Source organism: Lithobates pipiens, unplaced genomic scaffold, assembly GCF_037356315.1.
Source record: "Lithobates pipiens isolate NorthernLeopardFrog02 unplaced genomic scaffold, aLitPip1_a1.2 Scaffold_18, whole genome shotgun sequence".
NCBI classification, from domain to species: domain Eukaryota; kingdom Metazoa; phylum Chordata; class Amphibia; order Anura; family Ranidae; genus Lithobates; species Lithobates pipiens.
The window spans coordinates 143011073-143025362 of NW_027507758.1; the positions used below are offsets into that span (position 1 = coordinate 143011073).

General features: G+C 45.8%; 1 protein-coding gene across 3 annotated transcripts in view; it reads left to right on the forward strand.

Moving 5' to 3' along the window:
- Nucleotides 1-14290, forward strand: part of RIN2 (Ras and Rab interactor 2) — a 271299-nt gene that overhangs the window by 43823 nt on the left and 213186 nt on the right. The window lies entirely within an intron of this gene.

Sequence of the window (14290 nt, forward strand, 5' to 3'; positions counted from 1 at the left end):
ATGTACCCGTACGTTACTTCGAATTTCCCTCCATGCGTGCACGTGCCTGCCGCGAGCCCCGTGACCATGCACGCGGGACTTGTGGACTTGATCGCTGCAGGAATACCCGCGATCGTGTCACGGAGCTCAAGAATGGGGTGATGCCGATGTAAACAGCATCTCCCTGTTCTGCCCAATGACACTAATCGTCTGATCCCTGTCACACACAGCCCATCCCCCAGACAGTTAGAAACACTCCCCTAGGACACACGTAACCCCTCCCCGCCCCCCCAGTGGTTAACCCCTTCACAACCAGTGACATTTTTACAGTAATCAATGCAATTTTATAGCATTGATCGCTGTATTAATGCCAATGGTCCCAAAAATGTGTCAGAATTGTCCGATGTGTCCGCCATAATGTCGCAGTCACAATAAAAATCTCTGATCGCCGCCATTACTAGTAAAAAAAAAAAAATATTAATAAAAATGCCTCTCTGTACAATCTGCTAAATTTGTCCTTCTACAAATCAAAATAGACTTAGCCATAGGACAGAACGATAAAATAAAAAATACCACCAAAGAACTTTCCAAGTTCCATCTCTAGGCCATTGTGAGATTTAGCTGGAAGACACAGACAAGCTTCTATGGGGAATTGTACTATAAATGATACCGCTTCATTCACGTCATTGTATACAGGCATTATGCTATGGGATCTTAGTCTGTACAGCACTGAAAACTGATCAAGCAGGATTAACCAGTATCTCCCATCGCTGAAACCGATACGCAGCAAATTATAACAAGAATCTTTTCTTTCCAATATGCCAAGTTTGGTGTACTAAGGAGGTCTATGTTCTCTTCCAAAGCCTGATTCCTTTTAGGTTTTAAATTGTATTTTTTTAAAAGCTGAACTCTAGGATTAAAACCAAAAAAAAAATACAATTATAATACTTCCCCTTCCCATACTGCATGTGTTAAATGTTCATTAACCACTTCAGCCCCGGAAGGATTTACCCCCTTCCTGGCCAGAGCACTTTTTGCGATTCGGCACTGCGTCGCTTTAACTCACAATTGCGCAGTCGTGCGACGTGGCTCCCAAAAAAAAATTTAAGTCCTCTTTTCCCCACAAATAGAGCGTTCTTTTGGTGGTATTTGATCACCCCTGCGGTTTTTATTTTTTGCGCTATAAAGAAAAAAAGCGACAATTTTGAAAAAAAAAACGCATTATTTTTTACTTTTTGCTATAATAAGTATCCCCCAAAAATATATAAACATTTTATTTTTCCTCAGTTTAGGCCGATATGTATTCTTCTATATATATTTGGTAAAAAAAATCGCAATAAGTGTTTATTGATTGGTTTGCGCAAATGTTATAGCGTCTAGAATAAAGGGGATAGTTTTATGGCATTTTTATTAATATTTTTTTTTACTAGTAATGGTGGCGATCAGAGATTTTTATTGTGACTGCGACATTATGGCGGACACATCGGACAATTTTGACACATTTTTGGGACCATTGGCATTAATATAGCGATCAGTGTTATACAAATGCACTGATTCCTTTGTAAATGACACTGCCAGGGAAGGGGTTAATCACTAGGGGGCAGTGTAAGGGTTAAGTGTGTCCTGGGGAGTGATTTTAACTGTGGGGGGTGTGGCTACGTGTGACATGTCACTGATCTCTGCTCCTGATCACAGGGAGCAGAGATCAGTGACACTGTCACTAGGCAGAATGGGGAGATGCTTGTTTACATTACCATCTCCCCATTCTTTCTCTCCATGAGGCGATTGTGGGTATCCATGCAGCGATCGAGTCCGCGGGACCCATGTTCCGACTCACGGAGGTCCCAGCCGGCATGCGATGGCACGGCGGCAAATTTAAAGGGACGTATAGGTATGCCCATTTGCCCAGCTGTGGCATTCTGCCGACGTACAACGGCATTCGTTGGTCAGGAACTGGTTAAAGAGGAAGTAAACCGAGGGCTTTACTTCCTCTTTTTCTCCTCACAAGGCCTGCAAATTAAAAGCATAATGGGCTAGTATGCATTACATACTAGCCCACTATATGACACTTACATGCATACGAAGCCTGCATGGTCCCTTGTGCGTCCTTCTTCGCCCCTCTTCTTTCCGGGGCCGTGCGCGCCGGCTGTATGACTGGTCGGAGCCGCGGGAGCCATCAGTCATGGCACACGCTAGTCTGCTGCTTCTCCACAGCGCATGCGCCGATGGCAACATCGGTGCACTACAAGTTAAATATCTCCTAAACGGCACATGTTTAGGAGATATTTCCACTACCTACAAGTAAGCCTTATTCTAGGCTTACCTATAGGTAAATGTCACACAAAAGGGTTTACAACCACTTTAATTAAAGAAACTGAAGTTAGAAGATGATTGGCTACCATCAAAGCTTTTTTTCTCAGAGAATAGGTGCCCTTCCAAGTTACTCCTTTGCCACCTGTGAACACTGTCCCTATATTACACCACCTACCCACCCCCAGTACTGCCCCTTTTAGAGAATATAGAACAGAAATTAAAATTTTATGATACCACATAATTAGTTTGGAATGTGTTACAGATGAGAAGAAAAGCAGTAAAATAGATCCCCTGCAGCCAACAAAAATAGACCCCCTCCCCCAGCAACAATATACTCCCCTCTTTATATTGCATGGGCAAATGCACCCATGTGCTTGTAGGCTTATTCATTTTACTGATTAATAAAAAAAAAAAAGAATGTAATCAGTGTTGTGTCCATTTGCTGTCCACACTGAGGGCTCTGGGGATACATGATCTATTCCACCTGTTCTCTCTATACAGCACCATTTGTCTGCACTTCAGCAACACGATGGCAGAGACAGATGGCATGGCTCAAATGAACACTCAACTTACATTTATTTAGATTTTTTTGTTTATTCTGATTAATACCTCCAAAGCAGATTTTTTTTATGCTTTAATGTAAAGGGTACTTCCACTTTCGTGGGGGGAAAAAAATAGCAAATAAAGAAAAAATAATATAGCACATATACCGTATAGCACATATACCTTAATTTTGACACCCAATTCACACCTGAGCGTTTTGTAGCTTGAAGCCTGAAGCTACAAAATGCTGAAGGAGAAAAAAATCTATTATTCTCAATGGAGATGGTTCACATCTCCACTCCATGTCGTCTGAAGCTGAACGCCTGAAGCTCAAACAAGTTCCGGACCCTTTTTTGTCGCTCGAATCGAGCAGATTTGGGCATTTTTCTTCTTGTAACATTGGTGACCTTTTGCCTTGCACAAAGTCGCGGCAAAACGCGGTAACAAAACGCAGCGAATTGCGGTAAAAAACACAGCGAAAAAAAAGCAAAATCGCTGTAAATTTGCGCGATTTTCTGCTTGAAAATGCTATGCTCAGGTGTGAATGCAGCCTAAGAGGGAAGTTTCAGGAAAAAATACTTACATTTTAAATAAAGAATTTTAAAGCAAAATAAGGATCAGTGCAGCATTATCAGTGCCCATCTGCCCATCATTGCAGCCTAATCAGTGCCCATCTGCAGCCTTGCCCATCATTACGGCCTAATCAGTGCCCATCTGCAGCCTTGCTCATCATTATGTCTTAATCAGTGCCCATCTGTAGCCTTGTCCATAATTGCAGGCTAATCAGTGCCCATCTGCAGCCTTGCCCATCATTGCAGCCTAATCAGTGCCAATCTGCAGCCTTGCCCATCATTGCAGCCTAATCAGTGCCCATCTGCAGATTTGCCCATCATTACAGCCAAATCCGTGCCCATCTACAGAATTGTCATTGCCGGAAAAGACAGAGCAGGATCTCTTGTGTACTCGGTTCGGCTCGCAGTTCCGTCCCTTGGGGTCGGCTCCTAAAATGGACATAACGCCGCTCCAATGCCAGGACGTTAATGCTAGGAGCCGTCCCGGGGTGGGACTGGGTGTGGCGCCGAGCTGATTACACAGGAGATCGTGGCTCTGTATTTTGGCGGTGCTCATATCCTCCTACCCTTCCGAGGCAGCCCTATATTGGCGTATAACACGCACACACGATTTTCTCCCTATTTTAAGGTTGGAAAAATGCATGTTATACGCCAATAAATATGGTAATTGTGACACTAAACATATTGTAATTGAATGTTATTAAAGATGACCTTTCCTTTTCAATCTGCAGCGCTGTAATTTTCGGAGAATGCATTGCAATATGGCTACATAAAGTTGTTTTGTACACAGAGTGTGCTGACCACTCCCCAGAAACATCATTTCCTGCTTGTATGATTGGCTCGCCAATTTTCCCAGAAGTCTGCCTAAGATACAAGTTAGATTTTAGGCATCTCCTGCAACAAAAATGTCATTTTAGGAGAGATACTTTCAATAGGAACCGTCTAGAGGGATGCAGGCCCAGCAGATTTCCTCATTAGTGCTCTGCAGCTGCACACCTGACAGTTAATTATGAAACCACTCTCATTAGACCCACTTGGTACAGAGCCACAGACAAACACACACGGATTACTTCAGAATAACAAAAAATAGGAATCTTAACAAAGGTTGTTATAATCCTTGCAAAAATACACCCAGAGGGGAATGTTTTTTTCTCAACAAAAGTGGAGTTACGCTTTAAATGTAAGTCGGAATATCATTGGTTGGTATGGGAAATAAAATATTTTAGCAGTGACATTAGCAGCATATGGATGGAAAATTGTATTTTTGGGGATTAGATAAATATATACAGATTATAAAAGACACAATTTAGTATTTCTTTCAAAATGATTTCTATATGTTCAATTCTGTGTAAGCTCCAAAGTGTATCTCCAAGTTACTAAAAGACCCTGTATGTCTCCTTTGGGCTCCACTGAATGTTTTGTAATACAGATCACATTGCAAAACATTCTTTCCTGGCTAAGCTAGCCGGGGACACGGAAAGGCTGACCTCATAGACTTTGCTTTAGTGATGCACAGAAATTTCGGCCGCCGAAACATATCGGCCGAAAAAGCCCTTTTCGGCAGTTTGCCGAAAGAGAAAAACGGCCGATAATGGAGCTGAAAATGGGGCGTGGACTGGGTGGGGGGCGGGGCTCCGCCCCCCGCCCCTGGTGACGCCCATCATGGGGGGTGTATAGCGCAGGAGAGCGGCCTCCGCCGCCTGTTTGATCAAAGCGCCGGGAACATCACAGCTTTCATTTCAATAGCTGTGTGTTCCCGGCCGCGCGCCGTCACACACAGCCCCTCCCCCTTGTCCGGGCACTTAGATAGACAGATCATCCGCAGGATTGGACGGATGATCTGTCTATCAAAGTGCCCGGACAAGGGGGAGGGGCTGCGTGTGACAGCGCGCGGCCGGGAACACACAGCTATTGAAATGAAAGCTGTGATGTTCCCGGCGCTGTTATCAAACAGGCGGCGGAGGCGGCTCTCTTCCCTGCACACAGTGCACAGGCTGGCTGCAAAATGGCACACAGGCTGCAATGGGGACACACTGGCTGCAATGGGGACACACTGGCTGCAATGGGGACACACTGGCTGCAATGGGGACACACTGGCTGCAATGGGGCACACTGGCTGCAATTGGCTGCAATGGGGCACACTGGTTGCAAAGGGGCACACTGGCTACAATGGGGGATGCCTCCTGTACCACGTCCTCTGTCTCTGACCATCTCCTGTACCATGTCCCCAGTCTGACCATCTTCGGTACCACGTCCCCAGTCTCTGACCATCTCCTGGACCACGTCCTCTGTCTCTGACCATCTCCTATACCGTGTCCCCAGTCTGACCATCTCCTGTACCGTGTCCCCAGTCTGACCATCTCCTGTACCGTGTCTGCAGTCTCTGACCATCTCCTGTACCGTGTCCCCAGTCTCTGACCATCTCCTGTACCGTGTCCCCAGTCTCTGACCACCTCCTGTACCGTGTCCCCAGTCTCTGACCACCTCCTGTACCATGCATGCAGTCTCTGACCACCTCCTGTACCATGCATGCAGTCTCTGACCACCTCCTGTACCATGCATGCAGTCTCTGACCACCTTCTGTACCATGTCCCCAGTCTCTGACCACCTCCTGTACCATGTCCCCAGTCTCTGACCACCTCCTGTACCATGTCCCCAGTCTCTGACCATCTCCTGTACCATGTCCCCAGTCTGACCATTTTCGGTACCACGTCCCCAGTCTCTGACCGTCTCCTGTACCACGTCCTCTGTCTCTGACCATCTCCTATACCGTGTCCCCAGTCTGACCATCTCCTGTACCGTGTCCCCAGTCTGACCATCTCCTGTACCGTGGCTGCAGTCTCTGACCATCTCCTGTACCGTGTCCCCAGTCTCTGACCACCTCCTGTACCGTGTCCCCAGTCTCTGACCACCTCCTGTACCATGCATGCAGTCTCTGACCACCTCCTGTACCATGCATGCAGTCTCTGACCACCTCCTGTACCATGTCCCCAGTCTCTGACCACCTCCTGTACCATGTCCCCAGTCTCTGACCACCTCCTGTACCATGTCCCCAGTCTCTGACCACCTCCTGTACCATGTCCCCAGTCTCTGACCACCTCCTGTACCATGTCCCCAGTCTCTGACCACCTCCTGTACCATGTCCCCAGTCTCTGACCACCTCCTGTACCATGTCCCCAGTCTCTGACCACCTCCTGTACCATGTCCCCAGTCTCTGACCACCTCCTGTACCATGTCCCCAGTCTCTTACCATCTCCTGTACCATGTCCCCAGTCTCTGACCATCTCCTGTACCATGTCCCCAGTCTCTGACCATCTCCTGTACCATGTCCCCAGTCTCTGACCATCTCCTGTACCATGTCCCCAGTCTCTGACCATCTCCTGTACCATGTCCCCAGTCTCTGACCACCTCCTGTACCATGTCCCCAGTCTCTGACCACCTCCTGTACCACGTCCCCAGTCTATGACCACCTCCTGTACCACGTCCCCAGTCTCTGACCACCTCCTGTACCACGTCCCCAGTCTCTGACCACCTCCTGTACAACGTCCCCAGTCTCTGACCACCTCCTGTACCACGTCCCCAGTCTCTGACCACCTCCTGTACCACGTCCCCAGTCTCTGACCACCTCCTGTACCATGTCCCCAGTCTCTGACCACCTCCTGTACCACGTCCCCAGTCTCTGACCATCTCCTGTACCACGTCCCCAGTCTCTGACCACCTCCTGTACCATTTCCCCAGTCTCTGACCACCTCCTGTACCATGTCCCCAGTCTCTGACCACCTCCTGTACCATGTCCCCAGTCTCTGACCACCTCCTGTACCATGTCCCCAGTCTCTGACCACCTCCTGTACCATGTCCCCAGTCTCTGACCACCTCCTGTATAAAAATATTTTTTAAAAACAGTCATTTTCGGTATCGGTTTCGGTTTTCGGCCTAGTGTATTTTTCATTTTCGGTATCGGTTTCGGCACCAAAAAACCCATTCGGTGCATCCCTACTTGCTTTCCAGGTCACAACAAGAAGGGCAGGAGAGCGGATGCATGTCCGATCTTCTACTTCCCCTCCAGCCATTGCGGATGGGCAAGCGGAGCGCGGAAAGCATACATTCTCTGCATTAAGGTAAAAAAAAACTTTTGGGTGCAGCTCCTCCGCCTGCAACCCCCCCCCCCTCTTATACTGTACTTACCTGCAACCTCAGCCTGCAACCCCCCTTCCCTCTTATACTGTACTTACCTGGGTCTGTTCTCAATCCTCACGTTGTGCACGAGAGCATAAGAGCATCTGCTCTGCTTTCTCTCTCCCTACTACTGGTCTCAGTGAGAGCAGTGGGAGCCAGTGGCTGCCACTGCTGTCAATCAAATATGGGGCAGGGCATAGTTACACTGTGTGTGTCAATAGACTTGTTAGGGCATACTAGGGGGGCAAAGGCAGGCGAAGTGTTGGTGGGGAACCCCAGAAGAAGAGGATCGGGGGCATTGCACAGAGCAGGTAAGTACCGTATAACATGTTTGTTATTTAAGAAGAAAAAATTAAACCTTTAGAAACACTTTGAAGCTTCAGTTTAATCTACTTACATTTTTCCTTGCCTGATTCTTCCTTTCCCCCCATCAACAGGCTAGAGATGTTTTTAAAGCCGGAGACCCGCAAACATTAAAAAAAAAAAAAAAGTCAGCAGCTACAAATACTGCAGCTGCTGACTTTTAAAATATGGACACTCACCTGTCACAGGGTCCAGCGATGTCGGCACCTGAGACCGAACATCCGGTCCTCGGATGCTGCCGCCGCCATCTTCGCTATGGGAATCAGGAAATTAAGTCTTGTGGCTACACTTCCCGCTTCCCTACTGCACATGTGCAAGTTGTGCAGGGCAATCTAAATGGTCCGTACTGTCTCTGGGACACGTGTGTGTCCCAGCAGACGGCGGGATGGGAAGAGGCATAGACTCCTATGGGAGTCTATGTCCGGAAGTGGGTGCAAATACCTGTCTTAGACAGGTATCTTCACCCCCCTCCCCCCTGAAAGGTGCCAAATGTGACACCGGAGGGAGGGCTCCAAAAAGAGGAGGTTCAATTTTTGTGTGAACCTCCACTTTAAATGAAAACAGCTTTCATTACATGCCTTGTTTATAGATGTGATGCCACCATTGGGTCACTGCTCTTCTCATGGCATTTTCTGCATTAAGGTATAAAACCCTCTGTTACTTGAGCCTGATCTAGATCCAGCGATGTACACAAGAGCAGCAACTTTGGCTTTGGCCTTTGGTTCCCACTGCTGTCAATCAAATCCTGTGACTGAGGGGCAGGGCTTAGCGACACTGCCAGTGTCTATGGATGCAGGTAACGAGGCTCAGGATCGAGGCTCTACCAAGTGCCCCAATAGGAAACGGCTTACTGTGGGGGCTTTTGCCAAAGAAGAGGAGCCTAGAGTGCTGATGGGGGACCTAAGAAGAGGAGGATTGGGTCTGCTTTGTGAAAAAACGATTACACAGAGGAGGTAAGTACAACAATATTTATTATGTAAAGATAAAAACAAAAATAAGCTTTAAGCCTCATACACACGATAGGACTTTGTACAAACTTTCCCTTGGATTTTTGTACAAAGGGCGTCGGCCCTGAACTTGTATTGCATACACACAGCAGGACTTTTTCAGCCAACTTTCACCAAATCATGTGGTTTTTCTGCTCTTTACCGCCACCTTTGGTCAACTTCTGTATTGTTGTCTGATCTTTTGCATTGGTTCTGAGCATGCCTGTTTATACTTTGTACAAAAGTCCTATGGTTTTCTGTACACACGATCAGACTTTGCTCCATCGGACTTTTGTTGCCAGAAAGTTTGTCTGTTCGCACAGCCAACAAAAGTTCGATGAAAACCAAAAAAGTTTGTCCGATGGAGCGTACACGCGGTCGGATGTTGCTCCAAAACAGCTAATTTGCATGTTTGTTGTCAAAAAGTCCGACCGTGTGTATGGGCCTTCAGAATCACTTTAGGTGAATGAACATCTGTATAGGCTGCAAAGTCCACTTCCTTCTCCAGTATTTCCCCTTCTAAACATTTTTGCCTGCATGCAGGGAAATTTCTGTTGCAGATTTGATATGCTTGCCAGAATCACATAGTTCATTCTGGGAAAAGTACTCAGATTTGCAGAAAATTTGATAAAACGATTAATAATTAATAATTATAAATGTATTACTTGAGCCAATTAATTGTGTGATTGTGGGTGTGTATCGCTATTGTCTGTAATTAGAAGTGTAATCTGCAAAGACGGCAAAAATATTTTCTGCTGTTTACAACCATAGCAACAAGCATACACTGTGCTTTATATAGGCACTTCCTATTTATGCCTTCTGTGCGGTGTCCTGTCCTTATTATTAGCATTGTACTGTCACTTCTTGGGGAAAAATTGTGCTGACCAACATAAAAAAAAAAAAAAAATTTATTGAAATTAAATCTAGAGGCAGATATTAAAGAACGCCATTTAATACTTTTATGCTTTACTTAAAGTGATATTAAAGGTTTTTTCTCTTTCGTTCGTTGATGGACTCAGCTCCAGTATTCTGGACTGTAGGGTGATTATGCCACCTTCAGGAGAGGACTAGGCAGAACATGTAATACATGTGAAAAACAAAAAAGATGTTATACTTACCTGTGATTGGAGGAAAGAAAATTGCATAATGTATTGCCTGCCTTACAGGTAACTCATTTTTATCAAGCATGGTTCAAAAAATCCTCTTTAATCTTCTTCCATCTGCTGTGTATTCTTAGTACTTTTTTGTATCCCCTTTTTCCAGTAACCGCATTCTGTTGTTGTGTAATTTTCCTGCAAATAGAGAAAATGAAAAGAACAGCAAAATAGATAAAATGCTTTAGGCTGCGTTGATATGTGTGCGCTGCGTTATTGGTGTGATGCGTTTTACACACCTTTTTTTAGGAACGTTCACGTTGACGTTTTTTAGTGTGTGCATTTTCATAAAAGTCCTACATGCTGAACCTTTGCTACTCTTTCATGAAAACGAACATTCTAATAGAGGTCAATGGGAATTCGCCAAAAAAATTTGTGTACAATACGCATTGCGCCAGAAACAGCGCACACATGTGAAAAATAGAAAAAGAAAAAAAAAGTGAAATTAATATTAGCGTACCAACCAATAATCAATTCCACAGTAGCGCAACCACTGCAACTATGCAGTTAACATAGCAGCAGTGATTGCGCTATGGTGAAATTGATTATTGGTTGGTACACTAATATTAACCCTGATGAGTTTACTTCCTCTACCATTCCCTGCAAAGGTAGTCCATTATGTGTCACTTACCTGACACAGGAGCCAGTGAAGTCGCCGCTGTCCCCTGTAGTCCGCCGCATCCATCTTCTTGGTGGGGTCTCGCAGCTCCGCCGCTGTCATTCGGTGAAGCCGCGATGACGTCACTCCCGCGCATGCGCACGGGAGCCGACACGCGCGGCAGCTCCGTCATTGAGAATGCCACGCTCAGTGCGCCTGCGCGCCGTAGACAGCGGTGCCTGTTTTTGGGCATATAGGTTTAGGAGATATTTCTTGGACCTACAGGTAAGCCTTAGGCCGCGTACACACGGGCGGATTGTCTGCCCAACTTAGTCCGCTGAACCGTGTTTCAGCGGACAATCCGCTCGTGTGTGGGCTTCAGCTGACTTTTTCAGCAGACAGTCCGACGGACTTTGTCTTTCGGAATTTCCGTAATTTTGTCCGCTGAAACTTGGTTTTGTCCGCCCAAACTTGGTTTCAGCGGACAGTCCGCTCGTGTGTAGGCAAGTTGGACGGACTAAGTATGGCGCATGCTCAGAAAGGGTTTACACGGCCGAAGGTTGCATTGCAGTGTATTGGACGTTGTTTTTCTAGTCCCGTCGTACGTGCTGTACACGTCATCGCGCACGTTTTCAGCGGACTGTCTGTTCATCGTGTGTGGTCAAGTCCGTTCATTCAAAAGTTGAACGGACTGTCTGTCGGATTGTCTGACGAACTTAGTTGGGCAGACAATCCGCCCGTGTGTACGCGGCCTTAATCTAGGCTTACCTGTAGGTCAAAGTGGTTTGTAAGGGTTTACAACCACTTTAACTACTTGCCTACCGGGCCAATTCTGACATTTCTTGCACGGTATTTGCGCAGCAATTTTTCAAACACTTTTTTTGGGGGGAAGAAAAAAGTTGAATGCATTACAAAAAAAAACAAAAAAACAGTAAATCCATTTAGTTTTTACATAATGTGAAAGATGTTACGACGAGTAAATGGATACCTAACATGTCACGCTTTTAAAATTGCGCACATTTGTGGAATAGCGCCAAACTTCGGTACTTCAAAATCCATAGATGATGCGTTGATGGATGATTTTTTACAGGTTACCTGTTTTAGAGTCACAGAGAAGCACTCACTCTAATGTTCGGAATGGTACCTCACATGTGTGGTTTGAACGCTGTTTACAGGAGCGACCTACTTATGCGTTCCCTTCTGTGAGTGGGCACGCAGGGATGGGGGCGGTTTTAATTTTTTTAATTTTTTTTTATTGCTAATTTTACTTTTATTTTTCTATTTTGATGCTTTCTTTTTACATTTTTTTTTATCACTTTTATTCCTATTACAAGGAATGTAAATGTCCCTTGTAATAGCAATATGGCATGACAGATCCTCTTTACAGTGAGATATAACCACTCAAAGTCGACGACATTGGGTGGGTGGGAAGTGGTTAATGTCACTTTTTTGGGGGATTTATTATTTAAAATGGTTGTAAACCCACTACAAAAAAATTGAAAAAACCTGCAAGACAAAGGCATAATGAGCTAGTATGCATAGCACAGGAGCCGCCGGCATTACTGCAATGCCACAAAGAAGCCGCTGCTTCAGTGCGTATGTGCCGGTGACGTCGGCACATGCTGATACAGGAAATATCTCCTAAACTGTGCAGGTTTAGGAGATACCCAGGGTAGCTACAGGTAAGCCCTATTATAGGCTTACCTGTAGTAAAAAGTGGATTGTAAGGGTTTACAGCCACTTTAAAGAGGAAGTAAACCCTGATGGGTTTTACTTCCTTGTTGTTTCCCTGCAAAGGTAAAGCATAATGGGCTACTATGCTTCGCATAGTAGCCCATTATGTGTTACTTACCTGACACAGGAGCCAGCGATGTCACCGGCACAAAGCATCCATCTTCCTTCCGGGTATCGTGGCGCCGGCGCTGTGATTGGCCAGAGCCTCGATGATGTCACTCCCGCTCATGCGCGCTGGAGCCACCACTAACTACATGATCACCGTTAGCAGCGGCACGCTGAGCGTAGACAGCGGTGCCTGCCTTTTGCAAATATTTCCTAAACCGTGTAGATTTAAAGAGGAAGTAAACCCTGATGAGTTTACTTCCTCTTTCTTTTCCTGCAAAGGCAAAGCATAATGGACTACTATGCATCGCATAGTAGCCCATTATGTGTCACTTACCTGACACAGGAGCCAGCGATGTCACCGCTGTCCCCTGTAGTCCGGCGCATCCATCTTCTCGTGGGGTTTTGCTGCTCCGCCGCTGTCATTCGGCGAAGCCGCGATGATGTCACTCCCGCGCATGCGCACAGGAGCCGACACGCGCAGCATCCTCGTCATTGACGGTGCTGTGCTCCGCTGTCTACGGCGCATGCGCCGTAGATAGCGGTGCCTGTCTTTCGGCAAATATCTCCTAAACCGTGTAGGTTTAGGAGATATAGTGTAGGTTTAGGAGATATTTCTTAAGGCTACAGGTAAGCCTTAATCTAGGCTTACCTGTAGGTCAAAGTGTGTTGTAAGGGTTTACAACCACTTTAAGAGATATTTCTTGCACCTACAGGTAAGCCTTAATCTAGGCTTACCTGTAGGTAAAAGTGGTCTGTAAGTGTTTACTACCACTTTAAGTATGTGGCACTGACCAGCCTGTTGGGGACCACCCTGGGTAGATACCCTGAATATCTACCTGGCCCTGTTGAGTGTTGAGGTCCATGTCCCAAGCAAGTGAGGTGGAGTTAGTCCAGGGGTCAAGTGATTTAATTTGACCCTAGCTGTCCTTGCAACGCCCTGCTTTGACAGATAAGAGGTATGAGAGATCCTACAGAAATAGATATATCCTGTCACTATCCTACCATGTTGAAACTGGGTACTAGATACTAACGTTGTTCGTTAGTAATTTTAACTGTAGTTAGATTTGTTTAGCTTTGAGATACACCGTGAGTTGTACGCTGCTATGCACATGGCTATGTGCACCAATTGGCCGGGGTATGCCCCAATGGCCCTGTTTTGTACCTCCACAGTGACATTTTTCAATAAAAATAATACATAACACTATAGGTGAATTTTTGGAATCCTCCTTTTTTTTTTTTTTTTTTTTTTTTTTTTATCGTTGCCTGAACCCCAGTGAGATGAGTTCTGGTTGCTGTCTTTCTATGTGCTCCTAGTTCTTTGTGCAGAGTACTGAATAAGGGCTCAGTGTATAAGAATGGACGAATCGTATGGAAATCCTTTCAACATTCTTTCTTCTTAGATTAGCCATCCTTTATTTAACTTGCCCTGCCAGAGGTCTACCCCTCCCTCCATTGTTTAGAATTACATCCCGATACAGTCATAGAAAGCAGCCAGGCCGGTCCCATTGTCATCATTGCAGCTAATTCCAAGACTGCTAACCTTCTGTCGGTGCTGCCTTGTCTCCACCAGCAAATTCATTACAAACCTAAATCCTAATACATTCAGAGAATGCGATTTTACCAGGAAGGTACCTAATAGGCTACAGACTGACTTCTTTATACAGTAAGCTTTCTTGCACCGTTCTTATCTTTAAAGGGACAATTTTAAGTGACTCTGTTATTTAGGCTGCCATTGTGAGCATTTTTTCGGAAAATGATAGTTGC